This window comes from Saccopteryx leptura, chromosome X (assembly GCF_036850995.1).
Source record: "Saccopteryx leptura isolate mSacLep1 chromosome X, mSacLep1_pri_phased_curated, whole genome shotgun sequence".
In the NCBI taxonomy this organism is placed as follows: domain Eukaryota; kingdom Metazoa; phylum Chordata; class Mammalia; order Chiroptera; family Emballonuridae; genus Saccopteryx; species Saccopteryx leptura.
In genome coordinates, this window is record NC_089516.1 from 30460546 (window position 1) to 30482289 (window position 21744).

At 42.2% G+C, this 21744-nt stretch overlaps 1 pseudogene; it reads right to left on the minus strand.

Moving 5' to 3' along the window:
- Positions 1–471: 471 nt before the first annotated feature.
- LOC136386280 (dnaJ homolog subfamily B member 6-like) lies at positions 472–7272 on the minus strand (annotated as a pseudogene).
- Positions 7273–21744: the final 14472 nt, after the last annotated feature.

Genomic DNA, 21744 nt, shown 5'->3' on the forward strand with positions numbered 1-21744 from the left:
TGGATGTACCTTCCTTGGACCTCCCTGGCCAGATGCTGGCACAGATCAGTGGGTGTCACTGCCTATGACTTGCTCTTATCAATGTTTTTGAAGCCACAGGTGATCCAGATCTTCTGACGGCCATTGCTGGGGCAAAGGGCCATTGTAAATAGTAGCTGGACTCATAGGCTAGCTTTTATCTACTCTTTGTCTGGGGGAAGTTCCTTTAAAAGTTCAAGTTCCCCTGAGATCTTCTTTCTGCTGCCTATTATTGCTGGTTCCTTGTTGGTCTTAGTACTGTAATTCAGTGATCAGGAACAATATTGGAGGTGGTTTGCCCCTTCACCTCAGATGTCTTTCTATCCAGACTTTTTATTTATTTTATTTTATTCTGGTTTTTTTCCTTCTTTTCCACAATCAGAAGAGTGTGTTCTCAGGGGTCCAGTGAGTGTAGTCTCTGTGCTCGCAATGTGTAGTCTGCCCACTGGCCCCTCACCATGGCTGTTGCCACCTCTGGCTGTTCTGGCTCAGGTGCTGCTGGTGAAAGCCCACCTCCGAGACCTCTGCTGCTTTCGCCAGCCCTAGTGGGTTCACGTGCTCCTGCTTGGACCACCCCTGAGGACGCCTGTGCCCCAGCTGCCAGCAAAGGTGGGCTCACACAGCAGATGGATTGCGTGTGAGCTCTGAACTCCGTAGTGGCCCTCCAGAGGCCACAGGCAGACCCATGCACACCTATTCAGACCACTTTCACTGTCACCCAGTCCTCAGGTGCCACCAGGGGTTGACCCACGCCACAGGCAGGTATGCATGTGAGCTAAGACCTCCGCAGCACCTGCTGTGGCCTCTGCTTCTGTGGGAGGGCTGGCATGCACTCACTTGGACTGCCCTGACTTCTGCTACCGTGCCCCGCCACTGCTGGCCCGCCCGCCCCAGCAGGCACTCAGCAGTGTGGGGGAAGGTATAGCTCAGACCTCAGGAGTCACTACCTTTGTCCCTAAAGTGCTGCCATGCCTCTAAGCACCTCTCTGTTCTGACTGGAGCAGGAGAGCCTCTGGTGGGAGTGGTAATTTATTCCTTTTGCTGGTGTTGCTGCTCCAAGGAAAAATGTCCTCTTTAGATGTGGGAGTGATTCATCCCAGGAGTTAGAGTGTCCATCCCTCTCAGTGTCTCCCCTTCTGTTTCCAAGACTACATTCTCCCTAGGCAACTCCATCCACCCAGTGTTCCCCACTCCCAGAGCCCTGGACAGATAGCTGTGAGAAAGGTACTCCGTGTGGTCCCTTTAATATGGAGCCTGGTCTGAGGGTTCTGTCTCCTCTCATTCAGTATCTAGGCTCCTTTCTCTGTCAAATACAGTTTGTTTGCCTCTTCCGGGCTCCAGGGCTCTAGGCTGGGACTCCAGTTTTGGGGTAGAAAACCCACAATCCACAACTGGCTATGCAATCCTCCCCATGACAAGAGTCCCTCCGGGCTGCTGCGCGCTGCTGGGAATGGGCAGCACTTTCCACTACTTCACCTTTCCTACCAGTCTCAGTGTGGGTTCTTTGGTGGTCCTTGGCTGTAGAATCCTCTTAGTTTAGTCCATATTTTGTCTTTCAAGATGACTATTCTCAAAATTAAGATGTAATCCACTTTGGTTCTGGGATGTGGGAGTTGGAATGTCCACCTACTCCATGGCCATATTGGGAAACCACTCTGTTCACATCTTAAGACATATTAGAAACATACAGAAGTATAAAATGTTGAGAGAAAGTATAAGTTAAAGTAACAAATAATATGTAACAATACAATGTAATATTGATACCAGTAGAGGAAAACCAATGAATTATTCACTGGGGGGAAAGATAAAAATAAAGCATACTTTTCCCTAAAGATCAAATTTATATACTTGATTCTAAGAAACAAGTCAAAAACATTGAGTGTGGGTAGGTGGTCTTTATCTATATTTATAAGGGCTGAGCCAGTGCTTGGATACACATTCCTCTTGGAAACATGGTCATGAATATTTCTCTGAGTTTGACTATAAAAAAAACTCTGCAGATAGTAGCAATGATGGTCCTGCTGCCTTGAAATAGGTCCTTTGAACTGCAGTGAGAAATGCAGGGCACAGTTTACTAAATCATCTGAAATCTCTAACCCAGTCCTTGCTTGGAAGTCACAAAATTTAAAGATGACCACATAGGGCTGGGAGGAAAGAAACCTTTCTTGAATATCAACTACTGTCTGAATCTGTGATAAGTGGTCTGCATTCATTAATTCAGTAAAATACTCAAATCAAGATTAAGAAGTGACTCTTATCATCCCTCATTCTACAGATGAGTATACTGAGGATTAGGAAAACCAAGTACCCCATCTGAAGTCTCGTGGGGGCAGTAACAGAGGTAGTACTGCAATTGAGGTGGGTCCATAACCAAAGCATTAGTATGTTTGATTATTCAAAGCAAAATGGATCAATAGGGTTGGCACTAGTCACATGTAGCTTTGTGGATTTAAATTAGATAAATGTCAATGAAGTTTAAGATGTAATTTTTCCATTGCACTCGCCATATTTCTAGTGTTCAATAGCAGCACATAGCTATTGGCTTCTGTACTGGGTTGCACAAATGTAGAACACTTCCATTGTCACTATGATTTCTTTTTTCTTTTTTTTCCTTCCTTTGTTTCAGGAAGGTATAGCTGGTAAACTGGCTCTGGACTAAGAGCCAGTTTATCAGCTATACCTTTTAAACCTAAGATTAACATTCTATATTCAAATAATTGTCAAAACTTACTAAGTAGCCAGATGTAGTGTGGGTGGTTAAGGTCAGGCAGGTTCACATTTAATTCTGGTAGATGATAGAGGAGCTGTTTAGATGGAAAGTATAGGGATATATCCATTTATTGGAGGCTTACAAAGAGAGATGAACAAATACACAAAGAAAAACCTGCTTTTGCAGTGGAGGGCAATGGATCAGGAAAACGGCACCTCGCAGGGGCGGCAATGTGGTCTGGGAGAATGACCCCTGATTGTAGCACCCATAGCTTTTCAGAGACACACACGTGGCTTTTTGCCACATGCTCACACACTAATTGCCTAAAGTGCTTGCAGCGAGTAAACCAGCAAGCAAGCAAGCCTCACAGCTTCTTTCCCCACAGCTGGCTTCATGCACATCTAGACAACATCCTCAATTTTCAGGCAACCCCAAGCTACGGCCTGTGGACTGCATGCAGCCCCCTGAAGCCATTTATCAGGCCCCCCTGCTGCACTTACGGAAGGGGCACCTCTTTAATTGGTGGTCAGTGAGAGAAGCACTTTATGTGGCAGCCCTCCAAAGGTCTGAGGGACAGTGAACTGGCCCCCTGTGTAAAAAGTTTGTGGACCCCTGATTTAGATTAAAGCAGACATGTACCAGTGTTGATGCATTAATATGTTTCATGGATAAATATTGATATAAAATTGAAGTGACTTTTGTAGAGGATTTGTCCCCACAACATGAACTTTACAGAAGGCTGACACTACATGGCTGACATTTCAGACACCATAGAAAGAAGGTCCGTGCTGGTGTTAGTGTATGGATGTAATGCCCACCTTGGAATACAGTTAATAAAAAGGCAAAGGGAATATAGAGATTACAATTTTTTTTAACAGAGACAGAGAGAGAGTCAGAGAGAGGTATAGATAGGAACAGTCAGACAGGACGGGAGAGATGAAAAGCATCAATCATCAGTTTTTCATTGCAACCCCTTAGTTGTTCATTGATTGCTTTCTCATATGTGCCTTGACCATGGGCCTTCAGCAGACTGAGTAACCCCTTGCTCAAGCCAGTGACCTTCGGTCCAAGCTGGTGAGCTATTGCCCAAACCATTGAGCACACACTCAAACTGGCGACCTCGGGGTCTTGTACCTGGGTCCTCCGCATCCCAGTCCGATTCTCCATCCACTGTGCCAACGCCCAGTCATGCAAGAGATTTAGTACTTTAAAGACAAGAAGAAAAAAACATTCTATACTCTGGTCCCAACGATCAACTTAAATGTTTATGACAGTTGGCTTCAATGAGCTGTGTTTAAGCACTCTAGATTGGGTATGGCTATCTGGAAATCCAAGTCCCTTTGAAATCTTAAAAAAAAAAAAAATGTTCCTATGAATCTTCAAATGAGACTTCTTCCAGTTAACATTTCTGATAGATTCCTGCCTCAAATTATTGATATGTAAGCACTGCAGCTGCTCCTTACCATTTGTCATTGATTTTAACGGGCCGTCTTCAATGTCCCTACTTCTTGACCAGTCTCGCTAATTCTCTTTGTAGTGATTTTCCTGCCATTAACTATTGTGATAGCACAAAACAGATTTGAATTTTCCCAACCCAATACCACCATTTGCAATGGAAGAAAATGAAGTGAGGCTTCTATGATCTAACGACCCAAGAGCATTAAATCCTGACTCAAAAAAACAACAACAACAACAACAAAAACCTTCCTGCAAAAGATGCAAAAGACAGAAGGCAGAGAAGAATAGCCTGTTCCACGGCCCCTGCTTGCTTGGGGGACTCTCAGATTCCCAAGGAAGTTGTCAATCGTGTCTTTGAAGAAGTCTAATGAAGACAGGTCCCTTCCACCAAAACATTCCCTTGAACACATCATCTGGCTTCCGGACTGTGAAGGTGAATTCTATTGGGTTGTCCAAATGACTTGCACCTCCTCCACTTAATCATTCTTTGCCATTTTTTTATAGATGTCCAGTTTATTAGCATCTGATAGCGCCTCGTATGCCTTGAAGGCTTTGAATTTTCTCTCTGCTTCTACCTTATACTCTGGATATTCACATGGACGACACTTCAGTGCCAGTTTGTGGTACCTCTTAAATACGCTTGGCTGAGACAGATCTTTTAGTGCTTACAACTTCATAGCAATGAACCAAGAATTAACCAGCTGTTGCAAGGGGTTGAGGTAAGGGAACCAGTGGCAGACGAGGAGGCTGCCCGGTGTCCCAGTCTCCTGGTTCCTGCACTGCGGGGGCTCCTAGCGCTGTCCTTTCTCCTTTCTCCAGCACCCTGTTACTGACATCTGTTTTGAGCACTGCTGGTCTAGCAGTAACAGGCCCTGACATTTCATTTGCATAATCGTTTCTCTGAACCTTTCCTTGTGGAGATGCTTAGCAGCAACTAATAAAAAAGAAATTGGAGAATAGATACAAATTTGATAACTGTATTTTTAAAAATATTGAAACTTATGAAACAAGCATAGCTGCAGGTCAATATAACATATACTGTAACATAACTGCTTATTTTAAACTTAAACCCATGTGACGCCAGCAGGGTTAAGAAACAACACAGCCAGTTCCCTTGAATCCTGCACTTGGCATGTTCCTTCCTAATTACGCTCCCACCTCTGCCTTCCAGGAGTAACCACGAGCCTGGTTTCAGGTAACTATCACTTTCCTTTCAAGTTTTACCACCAGTGGGTTCATGGCTAAGTCATAGAGCTTAATTTTGTCTTTTAAATGTTTCTATAAATTGCTCATAGATGAGGCATTATTTTTTCATCTTGCTTCTTATGTTCAAAACAATGTTACTAAGATTAATCTGTATATGTTGTTGCATGTAACTGTAGTTTATTCACTTTCTTTGCTGTATATACTGTAATTCCCCATGTATAAGATGTTCCAACGTATAACATGCACCTTAATTTTGGGGCCCAAATTTCGGAAAACAAAAGTATTACATAAAGTTATTGAACACTAGTTTTATTGATCATAAAATTCATAAAACTCCTCATCACTGTCAAAACTCGCATGCCATTCCATTAGCTTGTTCTCATCTGTGTCTGATGACAATTCACTATCTCCAAAAATGAGCTCAAAAACAACTGTGAAAAAGCAGAAAATGGAAGTAAAAAAAGCTACAACCACTGAATAAGGTGCACCCAGTTTTTGACTGCAGTATTTTCTAAAAAGAGTGCATCTTATACATGGGGAAATACAATATATAGTATGCCCATCCTATAACTATGTTGCACCTTACTCTTCTGTTATTGTTCGCTATTTGAGTTGTGGTCAGTGTTTAACTACTACAGATGCCCTGTGGGAAAAAGTACAATTTTTCTTGTCAAAATCAGACGTGGATTAGCAGTAGTTTACAAACATTTTGACCACAGCCACAATTAGACTACATCTTATATTGTGACATAGCACACCCATAAATGAATAAAACTGAAAATAAAAGCCCAAGGAATAATGATTTGATATGTATAAGGAACTCTGGTATTTTCCTTTGGATTCAATATCAAGTCTACTTCATTTTTAAAAGAAAATTGTGCTTGTGTCCCATTCAATGAATTTTGGGACCCATGAACAGTTTGCAACCCACAGGTGATAGAATACACAAAGTGGGTTATGAAAGACATGGATCGCAGCACCAGATTAGTGGGGCCCCTCAGGACAAGCCTCCCACGGTTTCCATGACTACCCATTTTCAGATCAATAAATTCACCACATGGAGAACCAAAACTATCAGGGCAATCAGTTCTTTTCTCTCTTCTTCATTGGACAGGGATGTACATGCAGCACAAAAACCAAAACAGCTGAAATGCCAGATCTGTCCCCAGTTCACTCAGAGAGAATCTGGACCTGTCTCTGCAGGAAGCCTCACATCCCAGAAATGGTTTGTCCATATAGCTCACCCAGCCTACAGAAGAGCTGACCCCTATCCATACCTCCACAGCTGCTCAAAGGAGAAGTTCTTTATTTCTGAGTTGTTGAGCTGGCCCTTCCCCGTGATGTGGGGGAATTGCTGATGACTGGGAGAAACCAAACCTCAGCTCTGAATCAGAGGACACGCTCCCTCCTAAGCCATGCTGTGTATTTTCCCCCAATGCCCATATTCATCTGGCTCCTCAGCACTGCAGACAGCCCGAGTCACCTACCTCACTGTATGCTCAACTGCCCATGGCCATTGGGTTGACTTCCTATCTGAGTATTATTGGGGCTCTTTCCCTGCTTGTTGGAGATAGGACTCCAGAGTAAAGGAACACAGCCTTGACAGGCTGGAAGGTCAAGTCTCCAACTCTGATTTTCCAGCAGAGTTGGGATAAGCAGTTATTGAGAAGGAGTGACACCTGGGAACTATGGGTGTCGGTGGCCAAGAGGGTGATGGCATTGTTCTATTTCTAGCTGCTGAGGCAAGGGCATGTGATGTTTTGGAGGGACGCAGGGGAGTGGGAGGTTAAGAGTAAAGGTGTTACAATTAGAGGGTCAGTTCTGAACCCCAGGTCTTCGGCTTCCTGGCTGCGTGACTTTGATTGTTTAACATCAGCCATGGTTTCCACATGTGTAACTGCTACTTCTCAGCCCTGTTTTGAAGATGAAATGAGAGGATGCACGTGAATCACAAAATGCCTAGCACTCAGAATGGGCTCCCTGAGGATAGCTGCTGTTTGTTATTCATATTTGGCGGAGTTCTCATATAAGGAAGAGGAAATGGTGGAGAGTCCTGGGCAGTGCCTCTAGGAAGCAGCTAAACGCAGGATGGAAAGCCTGGGGAGCGCCCATAGCCAGTAGTCCCTCCCTGTCCTCGGTGGATATGTTCTGAGACCCCCAGTGGGTGCCTGAAACCATGGATAGTACCGAGCCCTATGTATACAATGTTTTCCCTTTATAAACATAACTATGATGAAGTTTAATTTATAAGTTAGGCACAGCCAGAGATGAACAATAATTAATAATTAAATATAACAATTATAATGATATACAGTGATTAAAATTATGTGAATATAGTCTCTCTTTCTCTTTGCTTCAAAATAGTTTTTGAATTCTTTGTTCCTGAAATTTCCTGTTTAATTTGTTCAGACTCTTGTTGACCAGGAGTAAGTGAAATAAATCATGGAAAGCAAAACCGTGGGAATGGGGGACAGTCAAGTCACACTCGAACCCAAAATCATGCTGTGCCTGGGACGGCAAACACAGGTTTGTCTTGCTGGCTTGTTAGGTACCAGGTAGTTCATTTAATTATGTGCTGAGAATGATTCAGAAACTTCAACCACATTTCTGCAAGGGGCATATTTGAGGAAGTGGTTAGCTGTATAACGGAGTTGGGTCAAGATTGGAAGGAGAAAGAAGTGGGAAGAAAGAAACATGCTGTCACAGAATAAGGAAAGTAGAGGAGAAGGAGAAAATGAGAACAAGTGCAAGTTCAGGAAACAGCATCCTTAACTCAGGCTGGGCCCCACGTCAGAGCAACTGGCAACACTATGAATTTGGCTGAGCAAACACAGTCTTCTGGTGTCCATGGAGAGAGTGACTATTGAAGAGTCAGTTGTATTGTGCAACAATGTGAGGAAATGAGTGAATGGATAAACAACTGAATATATTTGAGGCCTGACCTGTGCTGGCACAGGGGAAGAAGCATTGAGCTGTAATGCTGAGGTCCTTGGTTCAAAGCTCCAGACTTCCTCGTCAAGGCACATGTTGAAGTTGATGCTTCCTGCTCCTCCCACCCTCCTTTCTCTCTCTCTCTCTCCTCTGTAAAATGAATAAATAAATCTTAAAAAAGAAAAGACGTAAAATATGTGTTTTCCATGTTTGTGTAAACGTATTTTAGGTATAAAAACCAGGCGGTATTAGAAGAGATTAAAAGGTAAAGAGGAACATGCATCCTTTCTTTGTAGCTGATATTTACTGAGTGTTTAAAACTTGCCAGGCATTAGTCTAACCGTGAATGTGATTTATCTCATCTAGTCCTCACACCCCCCTTATGAAATAGTACAATTATATTCCTGTAGTGTGTTTGTGGGGACCGAGGCATAAAGGCATGAATGCGCCTATCGCAAAGTCAGTGAGCAAGGAACACACATTGCTGCTCTAAGTTCAACCCTGGCACTTTAACCATGGCCCAGTGCATGTATTTGAAATATAAAGGAAGCAGCGATTCAATGTAAATTTTGAGGTTTTGTGCAACAAGTAATTAGGGAAAGGAGCTGAATTAATAGTGAAGACGTGGAGACGGTAATGTATCTTTCACCTAGTGAATCACTCCAAAAGTGTTTACTGAACCACAACTTCACACTCCCTGCTGTGCCCGGACCTGTGGGCACTGAGAGTCTAATATGGGGCACAGTCCCCCAAAGAGAGTTCATACTGAGGTTGAGGAAATAAAGCACACATGTAGGACACAGTCAGAAAGCAACATATAACTGCATCCAAAGATGGTGTGAATTGTGCAGGATTGAGTAATATTGCTAAACAGAAGAAGATAGGAGGCAGCAATCAGCAAGGCTAAGGCGTGGGGGTGGGCACACTGTATAACAAGCCACACTGAGTTAATAGAAGTGCCCGGAATACAAGTGAGCCTGAAACAAAGAATCTGAACCGACAGTGAGAAATTACTCAGTGTGGCAGGGAAGCGCTAATGACAGGCACTAAGCTCAACTGCAGTTTTCTTCCTGCAGTTACTTATTTTTTAAATATTGTACGGCAACCCCTTCCAAAGAGCACTTCAATAGTGACAGGTCCTTGGACTCACAAGTCAAAAGAATGTCTCTGTGCAGCAGTTCACCCCTGTGACCCCCAGGAAAAGCAGTGGGGACCATGCAGGGGAAAACACCTTGTGGGAGGAGAGAAGAGTTCAGACCACAGACTCTGGAGCTGGTCTAGATCAAATCCCTTGTTGACTTGTCAGCTGTGTGAGTTTGGACAAGTTACTTAATTACACACTTTGCCTGCTTCTTCATTAGGTGGTGACCAGGATTAAGATGATTTAATTCATGTAAAGCACACAGAACTGCTACTGGCACTCAGTACTGTTCCTGTACACTAGTAATAAGAGTAATAAGCATACCTTTAAATGCATATTTATGAGCTTTTCTCTTTTGCATTTCCATGTGGCTGACCCTGTCCCTACTCACCCTGAGGAGCATCTGCCAGGATGGAGAAATAGAGGGCTGTGTTTTGAGCTACATCTGAGAGAGAAAGTTAGTGTTTCCATTTGAGGTTAGATAAAAGAAGATTTACTGATTTGAGGCGATGATGTTGAATGCCAGGCTTTGCTGTGAGAGAAACATACCCAAAGTGCCTTTGGATCACACTAAAATCAAATCTCAAGGTTTGAGGGCACATTGCTGTCGCAAAGCAGAGAGGGCACCTTTTCGCATGGGGCATCTGGAACAGGAAACTTGCTGCCCCTGCGTCCTGATCTAACCTGGGAAGGGTTATGTTGTATCAGCTGAGAGAATACCAAGGGTACAGGGGCTTTTCGCATCCTCCAATTGGTGACTTTGAGGGACGCTTGTCTAGGGCCCCACCGACTCATGCATTACCAAGGAGTAGGTGAGGGCCTACAGAGAGAGATGCAGGGTAATCTCCAGAAGCCAAGAGTTACCTAGGGGAGGTTCCATGTGTGGCTGGGATGACAACCTTCACTGTGCCCTCTCCCAAGAGACGATGCTGTGAGCTCTGGCATCTGCAGCTGGCAGTGAGCAGAGTAAGGCTAAGGAGACAAGCAGAGGACAGGACGTACCAGCTGCAGACCTTGGCTGCAGACTCCAGCAGGATGTGTAGAGCTCAGATGTGAGCGAACTCTGGCCTGACCTGGCCCCAAGACCAGCCTCAGGCAAGGAGGTCCACCTGCCCCTTTGCCATGAGGTCGTACATAGTCCCTGTGCCACACTCAGGTGAAGGAATACGGTGGGAAAGCATTCTGAAAGAGAGAGCATTTTAAGTCTAAGATGGGCACTTTTTCCAAATACACTATTTTATTTAGCTGAGATAGAAACATCACAGTTAACAAAGTTGGTTTTTTTCTTTTTGTTTATTTGGTTGGTTGATTTTGGTGTTGTTGTTTTTCCAAACAGTGATAGAAAATCATGAGGAAATTTAAATCAATTCTAGAATATAAAGAAACTACATTTTATTCAGACATCTGGGCACAATGGAGGAAATCCGTGACCCTGCTTCCTTTAGAGAAATGTATGTGAGAAAAGATTCACCTATTGTTAGTTCCCTAGCACCTGCCTTGGCATATAAAGTGAGATTTCGGAATCCTTGTGAGCCCAGGTACATTGTAATCACCCGAGGAACTTGAAAAACCCAGACACCCTGGTCACACATCCACACATTACTGTTTACTTTGTCTGGGGTGTAGCCTGACTTTAAAAGCTTTTACAGCCCCTCAGGTGATTCTAATGGGAAGAAAAATATCGTAACCACTATCTAGAATAATGATTTCTCCACTGCTCAGGATATACTCTCTGAATACAGAAATGATGGAGTGAGGAGTACAGGTTCTTACTGTGAATACAATTTGCCTGACATGAGGGAGAGAAATGCCATCTAAAAAGCAAGGCATTTTTTGAGGCACTTGGTATTCTCAGTGGAAAAGTATGTGTTCATGGTCTATCAATCCAAGTGTCAAGCATAGCACTGTCAGCACAAAATAAACCACAAATGACACTTTAAGTTTTCTAATAGACACATTTTAAAAAGTTATTAGAAAGAGGTGACACTAGTGTTTAAATTAAATGGAGTCATATTGTTTAATAAAATTATATAGGTTTGAAGTACACAATTCTAAGGTTCATTATCTGAATACTGCATTGTGTGCCCCCAACCCATAATCAAATCTTCTCCCATCACCATATATTTGACCCCTTTAACCTTCATAGCCCCATCCCTGTATTTAGCCAAATATATCTGTTGGGGAGATAAGATATATTTTCTTCACTTTGTTAAAGATGGCTGCTGCCCACATGGGGCAGCTTATTGCTTTCTTGCTTGATAAGGGGCTTGGCTATGCTATGTTTGTTGAGAGAGGGCTTCTGAACCAAAAGGTTTTAAAAGGAGGAGCTAGGAGTCCATTTTGGAGAGAGTGATCACATTGTTCCAGGGGAGGGAGAGAGGCCACGTGGGGGAGAGAGGCAGCCAAAATAGATGCAAAAATGTGGGAGCCTTTGATTCTATGGAAACTCATTGGAGTAAGGAGCTCTGTGAGTGCTGAATTAGTGGGTTTTGGAGCCCAGTGTGTTTGTTTCTATGCACTTGCTGAGTGCAAGTCTAGAATAAAGGAAAATGGACCACTAATTTTTGGCTCCATTTTTTCTCTACGATCTGTCCATATTAAATGCATACCTACAAAAGTGAGGCAGCTTTGATGGTGGCTGCGACTACTGTCCATTCAATATCCAACATATTATTAGTTCAATATATCAATGTAAAAATTTGATATTTTGTATGTTTGATACCAGTTTCTCAAAATCATGTGATTTATAGCTGTATAATGTCGGTGGCCGAGGCTAAGCATATTCACATTGGATTCAGGCAGACAGTAGAGGAACTGCAGAGACAAAAAGATTTGAGCCATTCCACTTATTATAGTTTCACAACAACAAAAATGCACACAGGCAGGGGAAACCGCCTCTCAGGCAAATAAACAGCAAAGTGGCCCCTCACAGTGGTCAGCAAGCAATCTGCAAATCTGATATCCCTCTGATCACAAGCACCCATTACCTTATAATGGCCATACTGACGTGTCCCTGCCACATACTCACACAATAATCAGGCAAAGCGCTTACACTTGACAACCCAGGCAGCAAGCCTAACACATTTGCCCCATATTCCACCCGTTTAAGGTTGCGAGCCTCACAATCAGAAAACAGAGACTACAGCAACAGCAAAAGTTATGCAACAATTAAAGTAATTACAAAGGTACCTTTCACAATGTCTCCCCGAGCATTTTGCCCAGGGTGTCACCTGGAGGCCCACTTCTAACCCCTTACCCATGGAAGGTAGGAGGGCCTGTATAGTCCAAGTCTGTGTCTATGGAAACCATAAAGTATCCTTGGTGCACCTCTGCAACTGGATGACAACCAGTGCAGGAGGACTTCCTTAGGTGCCTCAGGCCCTTCCATCAGTGTCTCTCATAGTACTGTCCATGAGCAATGTGTCCATCCATCAGGGGAGCCTGTGTCCTCTTATGGTCACAGTCTAGGAGTCAATCCATGATAGACAGCCCAGATGTCTCTACCAATCACCATGGTAAAGGTCGATTACAGGCAAATAGCAAAAAGCTCTTTATTATACAACCTCAGCACATTACCATAGTGTGCTGTCTGTTGCCACAAGACGCACCCAAACCCCTCAACAAGTTAACTGGGCTTGGCGAGGTTGAACAAATTCAAGGCCTGTATTTCCTTAATGTTTCTCTTAGCTGCTGCTGCTATAAAATAGGCAGCTAATACCTTCTAATGCCAACACCTACTGCACATTAAAAGGGAACTAGTGGATTGCCAATTTCACATGGGGCCTCTGGGCCCTGCCCCTTCTCTCACATGGGTCCTTCACTCTTCCCCCTTTTAAAACTGGGAAAATGTATCTCGGGGATCCAGTAACCTGACCACCAGCCATTTTCCTGGCAGATGCCAGGGCCACATGCTTCCCCTGCTTTTTCAGCAGCTATAACCTCTGTTCAGACTCACGTAGCCGACAAAGCTCTAACAAGACTTTATTAGGCATTAGGCTTGCCATCTAATTTCTCTCTATCTTCCCCGGCCGCAATCACACCTACCCACATCTGTGTTAGGGTATCTTTCACAGGCCCGTTTCCCTTGTTAGTTGGGGTGGGGGGTAGCATGGGCAGCAGCCCTCGCAGCCTTATGGTCCATTTCTATTCCAGAGATCATGATCCTATCCACCCCTATGTCCTGCAGCTGCACCAAGTAGGCTACCAGGGTCTTTAGTGAGTTTCTCCCTGAATTACACCCTCAAGTCTATAAGTCCTGCCCGAGTGTAGAGCTGGACCACAGAGTGCCCCACTACCTGGAGAGGAAGCTGTGGCTGCCCCTGAGGGGCTCTTGGTGCTGGGTCTTTACCTTCTTGACATGCACCTACTGGGCTTCGAGTCCACAGATGGCAGTTGCAGCCCGAGCCACCCCTCAGGAGAGGAGGACACTGAAATGCCTGCCTCTGCCTACTCAGTGCCACTCTGCCAACAGAAATGAAGTTCTGTCTTCTGTGCCCACTTCAGCTCTTGTGCCTGCTGGCTCTCAGTCAGAAGCTGACTCTCTAGCTCCAGAACCCACAGTTTTTTCTCTAATACCTGTAGGTGCCAACGTTCAGCTTCCAGGGCCAACTGAATCTCACAAACCCATAACACTTTGTCCAGAGACCGCTCCAGTTCCAGGTGCCATTGGTACTCAGCCTGCACCTCACACTGATACTCTCAGACAAAGTCAGCATCCCTCTTCAGCACTTGCTCCAATTCACACCTTCGTTGTTGCACATTATGTAGCTCATCTTGGAGCATTTGACCTCACTCAGCTTCTCACAAAAAGCTGTTGATTTCTTCTCACAGGATCTTAGAAAACATTCAACACATGGTCCCCACCAGTAGAGCCACAGGGAATAGCCACTCTTCTATTCCACCCCTAAAGAGTGTCATTAGCTCCATACCAATCTGCTATGAATCCTACCCACTACCCAAGATGTAATGCCAGTGCCCAAGGCCAGGTAGATCCATACTATATTTTGGAAGATGATAAAAAACTTCAGAGCCAGAAAGGGTTAGGCCATTCCATTTAATAAAGTCTCAAAATGGCAGACAAGCACACAGGGAGAGAAAACTGCCTCTCAGGCAAAGAAACAGCAAAGTGGTCCCTCACCATGGTGGGCAGGCAACCCATGCATCCACAATCCTCCTGAGCACAAACACCTGGCCAGTGTGGCCGAGGCCAGGCAGGCTCACATTGGATTTGGGCGGATGGTAGAGGGACTGTGGAGCCAGAAAGCATAGGACTATTCCCATTTATTAGAGTATCGCAAGAGTGGGCTAGCAAACAAGCTGGGGCAACCACATTTCACAGCAGTGGGTAAACAAAGAGCAAAATCACTCCTCACAACAGTAGCTGAATGAACAGGAAAACTGCCCCTCCTGGTGACAGGCAAGAGATCAGCTAAATATTCCTTGGTAGTGGCGGGCAAGCAATCTCCACAAAAGGAAAACACCGGTAGCCTTACAGAAGCTATACACATGTGGCTGTGCCATGTGTTCATGCACTAATCAGGCAAAGTGCAAGCAAGCAAGCCTAAGAGCTGTTTTCCTAATGAGAGTATATCTCAATATAAACTATGACCATTTCAAGTATTTAGTACTCACACATGCTTTGTTGCTGCCACAGAGTAGACAGTGCTGTTTTGTACATGATGGCATTTACTAGTATTAGATACCAAAGCATACTCTTATCTAAGGAGGTGATATTTAAAAAGAAATAATTTTGGGGGGAGACATTTAGATGATGCCAAGGCTCAGAGAATGCAATATTTTATATCCCTATTTTAATGCCAGCTAGTCCAGTCAGGTCAAAAATATTCCTATCTTAGCAGATGAAAAAAAATGATATTGACGTTCTGTTGCATTCAATTTTTATTAATGCAGAGTCCTTACCTCTGGGGATATTTATCTGAGGTTATGTGTGCTATGGAGTTATAAACAGTGCTTTGAAATACTCACTCTCTAGTTTGGCAAAAATATACATTTAAGATTTAATCTATTAAAAATAGGAATTACAAGAGACAACACCAACCCTAGTCTCAACCAGCTCTACAAAAAACACACCCAAACACACAGACATAACGGGAACACAGAGAAGTGCAATACAAATTAATCAACAAGAGAAACCTCCATAAAATAAGTATTATGGAAATAACCTAACTACCAGATACAGAGTTTAAAATAAAGATTATTAGAATGCTGAGAGATCTTAGAACAATGGATGGACACAATGTGCACATAAATAAAGAGATTACAGGCATTAAAAAGGATATTAATTTAATAAAAAAAAACAGTCAGAAATTGCAAATACAATATTGGAAATGAAGACTACCCTAGAAGCAATTAATAGCAGGCTGGATGAAACAGAGGATCGAATCAGCAATTTAGAAGACAAGATAAATGAATACACAGAAGCAGAGCACAAAAAGAAAAGAGACTGAAATAATCTGAGGAACTCTGAGAGCTCTGTGACAACCTCAAGAGAAACAACATCTGCATCATAGAGTTTCCTGAGAAAGAAGAGAAAGAGCAGGGGATAGAGACCTTGTTCAATGAAATCATAGCTGAAATCTTCCCTATATTGATGCAGTAAACAGTCACACAAGTTCAAGAAGCACAAAGAACTCCATTAAAGAGAAACCCAAAGAAATCTACACCAAGACACATCATAATTAAAATACCAAAGCTAAGAGATAAAGAGAAAATATTAAAAGCTGCTAGAGAAAAAAAGGTTATTACCTATAAAGGAGCCCCCATAAGGATTACATTTGACTTCTCAACAGAAACACTTGAGACCAGAAGGGAATAGCAAGAAATATTCAAAGTAATGCAGAACAAGATCCTACAACCAAGACTTCTTTATCCAACAAGGCTATCATTTAAAATTGAAGGAGAAATAAAAAGCTTCCAAAACAACAATAAAAAAAAAACCCTCAAGGAATTCACTACTACCAAACCAATGCTGTAAGTAATGTTAAGGGGCCTGTTGTAAACAGGACAAAAAGAGAAAAGAATATAGTAAAAGAGTAATAAAGCTTTAAAGAATAAAATAGCAATAAAGAACTAAATATCAAAAATAACCTTAAATGTAAATGAATTAAATGATCCAATCAAAAGACATAGGTAGCTACGTGGATAAGAAAACAGGACCCATACACATGGTGTCTACAAGAGAAACACCTCAAAACAAAAGGCACACATAGACTGAAGGTAAAACAGTGGAAAAAAATATTTCATGCAAATGGAAGTGAAAAAAAATCTGGGATAGCAATACATCAGACAAAATGAACTTTAAAACAGAGGCTATAGTAAGAGGTAAAGAATGTGACAACATAATGATAAAGGGAGCAATCCAACAGGAAGATATAACCATTATAAATATCTACGCCCTAATAGCGGAGCACCTAAATATATAAAGCAGACTTTGATGGATATAAAGGGCAAGATCAACAGCAATACTATAATAGTAGGGGATTTCAATACCCCATAACATCACTAGGTAGATCCTCAAGAAAGAAAATTAACAAAGAAACAGCAGACTTAAAGGACACCCTAGATCAAATGGATTAAATAGATATCTTCAAAACCTTTCACCCTAAAGCAGCAGAATATACATTCTTTTCAAGTGCTTATGGTACATTCTCTAGGATAGACCATATGTTAGGGCACAAAAGTGATCTCAACAAATTTAAGAAGATTGAAATCATATCAAGCACTTTCTCTGATCACAATGGCATGAAACTAGAAATCAACCACAACAGAAAAGCTGAAAAATTCTCAAACACGTAGAAACTAAATAGCATCTTATTACAAAGTGAATGGATTAACAATGAAATCAAAGAAGAAATAAAAAAATTCCTAGACACGAATGATAATGAGCATACAACAACTCAAAATTTATGGGACACAGCAAAAGCAGTACATACAGGGAAGTTCATAACATTACCGGCATACCTTAAGAATCTAGAAAAAGCTGAAATAAAGAACTTAATGCTTTATTTAAAAGAACTAGAAAAAGAACAGCAAGTAAAGGCCAGAGGTAGTAGAAGGAAGGAAATAATAAAGATCAGAGTGGAGGGCCCTGGCCGGTTGGCTCAGCGGTAGAGCGTCGGCCTAGCGTGCGGAGGACCCGGGTTCGATTCCCGGCCAGGGCACACAGGAGAAGCGCCCATTTGCTTCTCCACCCCTCCGCCGTGCTTTCCTCTCTGCCTCTCTCTTCCCCTCCCGCAGCCAAGGCTCCATTGGAGCAAAGATGGCCCGGGCGCTGGGCATGGCTCTGTGGCCTCTGCCCCAGGCGCTAGAGTGGCTCTGGTCGCAATATGGCAACGCCCAGGATGGGCAGAGCATCGCCCCCTGGGGGGCAGAGCACCGCCCCTGGTGGGCGTGCCGGGTGGATCCCGGTCGGGCGCATGCGGGAGTCTGTCTGACTGTCTATCCCCGTTTCCAGCTTCAGAAAAAAATGAAAAAAAAAAAAAAAAAAAAAAAAAAGATCAGAGTGGAAATAAATGACATAGAGGGTAAAGAAACAATACAGAGGATCAATGAAACCAAGAGCTGGTTCTTTGAAAGGGTAAACAAGATCAACAAACCCTAAACTAGACTCGCCAAGAAAAAAAGAGAGAGGACTCAAATAAATAAAATTAGAGACGAGAGTGGAGAAATAACAACAGACCAAACAGAATTACAAAATATTGTAATAAAATACTATGAAGAACTGTATGCCAAAAAGTTAGACAACCTAGGTGAAATGGGAAAATTCCTTGAAACATATAATTTTTAAAGAAATCAATGTGGAAGAATCTGAAAACCTAAACAGACCAATTAGAACAAAGGAGATCGAAACAGTTATCAAAAAACTTCCGACAAAAAAAGCCCTGGGCCGGATTTCTTCACAGAAGAATTCTACCAAATATTCAAAGAAGAACTAACCCCTGTCCTTCTCAAGCTATTTCTTTTTTTTTTTTTTTTTTTTTTTTTTGTATTTTTCTGAAGTTGGAAACCGGGAGGCAGTCAGACAGACTCCCGCATGTGCCCAACCGGGATGCACCTGGCATGCCCACCAGGGGGCAATGCTCTGCCCTTCTGGGGCATCACTCTGCTGCAATCAGAGCCATTCTAGCGCCTGAGGCAGAGGCCACAGAGCCATCCTCAGTGCCTGGGCAAACGTTGCTCCAATGGAGCCTTGGCTGCAGGAATGGAAGAGAGAAACAGAGAGGAAGGAGAGGGGGAGGGGTGGAGAAGCAGATGGACGCTTCTCCTCTGTGCCCTGGCCGGGAATCGAACCCAGGACTCCCGCACGCCAGGCCGACACTCTACCACTGAGCTAACTGGCCAGGGCTCTCCAGCTATTTCAAAAAATTTAAGAGAAAGGAAGACTGCCAAGCTCCTTTTATGAGGCAAGCATAATTCTGATTCCAAAACCAGGCAAAGACAACACAAAGAAAGAAAACTATACGCCAATATCCCAGATGAACTTAGATGCTAAAATTCTCAACAAAATATTTGCAATCCATGTCCAGCAATACATGAAAAAAATCATACATCATGATCAAGTGGGATTCATTCTAGGACAAAGATGGTACAATATTCAGAAATAAATCAATGTGATTCATCACATAAACAAAAGGAAGGAGAAAAACCACATGATAATTTCAATAGAAGCAGAAAAAGCATTTGATAAAATCCAGCACCCATTCATGATCAAAACTCTCAACAAAGTGTGAGTACAGGGAACATACCTCAACATGATAAAGACCATCTATGACAAACCTACAGCCAACATCATACTCAATGGGCAAAAATTAAAAGCAATCCCCTTAAGATCAGGAACAAGGCAGGGGTGCACCCTTTCATCACTCTTATTCAACATAGTCCTGGAAGTCCTAGCCACAGCAATCAGACAAGAAGAAGAAATAAAAGGCATCCAAATTGGAAAAGAAGAAGTAAAACTATCATTATTTGCAGATGATATGATACTGTATATAGAAAACCCTAAAGTCTCAGTCAAAAAACTACTCGACCTGATAAATGAATTCAGCTAAGTGGCAGGATATAATATTAGTACACAGAAATCAGAAGTATTTTTATACACCAACAATGAACTGTCTGAAAGAGAAATTAAGGAAACAATCTCCTTTACTATTGCACCAAAAAAAGGAAAAAGTACCTAGGGTAAATTTAACCAAGGAGGTTAAATACTTGTACTCAAAATTATAAAACACTGATAAAAGAAATCAAGGAAGATACAAACAAGTGAAAGCATATACCATGTGTATGGTTAGGAAGAATAAACATCATTAAAATATCTATATTTCCCAAAGCAATTTATAAATTCAATGCAAGACCAATTAAAATACCAATGATATACTTCAAAGATATAGAACACATATTCTAAAAATTTATTTGGAACCAAAAATGAACATGAATAGTCTCAGCAATTTTTAAAAAGAAGAATAAAGTGGGAGGTATCACAGTTCCTGATATCAAGTTATACTACAAGGCTATTGTACTCAAAACAGCATGGTACTGGCATAAGAATAGGCATATATGGCAATGGAACAGAACAGAGAACCCAGAAATAAACCCACACCTTTGACAATTCATATTTGACAGAAGAGACAAGAGCATACAATGGAGTAAAGACAATCTCTTTAACAAATGGTATTGGAAAAATTGGACGGCTATCTGAAAAAAAATGAAACTAGACCACCAACTTACACCATACACAAAAATAAACTTAAAATGGATAAAATACTTTAATGTAAGTCATGAAATCATAAGAATCTTAGAAGAAAACATAAGCAATAAACTCACCGACATCTCTTGCAGCAATATATTTGCTGATTTATCTCCACGGGCAAGCGAAATAAAAGACAGTATAAACAAATGGAACTATATCAAACTAAAAAGGTTTTGTACAGCTAAAGACAATATGAACAGAACAAAAAGACAACCTACACAGTGGGAGAAAATAGTTGACAATACGTGTGATAAGGGGTTATTAACCAAAATTTATAAAGAACTTGTAAAACTGAACACCAGGAAGAAAAACAATCCAATCAAAAAATAGGCAAAAAAAAAAAAAAAAAAAGAATAGACACTTCTCCAAAGAGGACATACAAATGGCCCATAGACAGAAGAAAAAATGTTCAACATCACTAATCATCAGAGAAATGCAAATTAAAGCCACAATGAGATATCACCTCACACCAGTCCGAATGGTGCTCATTAACAAAACAAACAGGATATGTGCCGGCGAGGATGGGGAGAAAGGGGAACCCTCCTGCACTGCTGGTGGGAATGCAGACTGGTGTAGCCACTGTGGAAAATAGTATGGAGATTCCTCAACAAATTAAAAATGAATCTGCCTTTTATCCAGCCATCCCACTTTTAGTAATATATCCCAAGAACACCATATCACTGACTGAAAAAAAAAATGCACTCCCATGTTTATGGCAGCATTGTTTACAATAGCGAAGATCTGGAAACAGCCCAAGTGTCTGTCAGTGGACAAGTAGATTAAAAGCAGTGGTACATATATATAAAGGAATACTATGGGGCTATGAAAAAGAAGGAAATCTTACTTTTTGCAACAACATGGATGGACCTAGAAACTATTATGTTAAGTGAAATAAGCCAGGTAGAGAAAGAAAAATATCATATGACTTCACTCATTTGAGGAATCTAAGGAACAATGAGGACTGAGGAACGAAATTGAGAATGAGGAGGGATCAAAGAAAACAGAGGAAAAGAGGACAGAGGAAAGGGGATGATAGGTTGGGATAAACCTGAAGAAAATGGGGCAGGGCGTTGAAGGGAGGGAGGCAAAGGAGATTTTGAAGGGAATAAGGGGGAGGAGGGATGCATTCGGGATGACACCAGAATCTATGTAAACACAATTAATTCAATAAAAAATTAAAGATAATGACTCATGAGCAAAAATTAAAAAGGACTGCTCTGGAGAGCAGTGGCACAGAGGCTGAAGCCTTCCTCAGTATTATAGAAGCCAGAGTTATAATTCATTGATTCATTGTGAATTGAGCTGAGCTAATGCCAGGGATCCAAAGATGAAGAAGTCTCTTCCTCAAAAGCTGGAAATTTCATGAGATTGTCACACCTTGTAGATCCTCAGGCTTAACACAATCAGCCCTCTTCTCTCCAGTAGAAGACTGTGTTTCAGAGATACTGTCATTTTGACATATCATTAGATAATACCTTCTTTCCTCTTCACTCTCATGTCTATTTTTTCTTATCT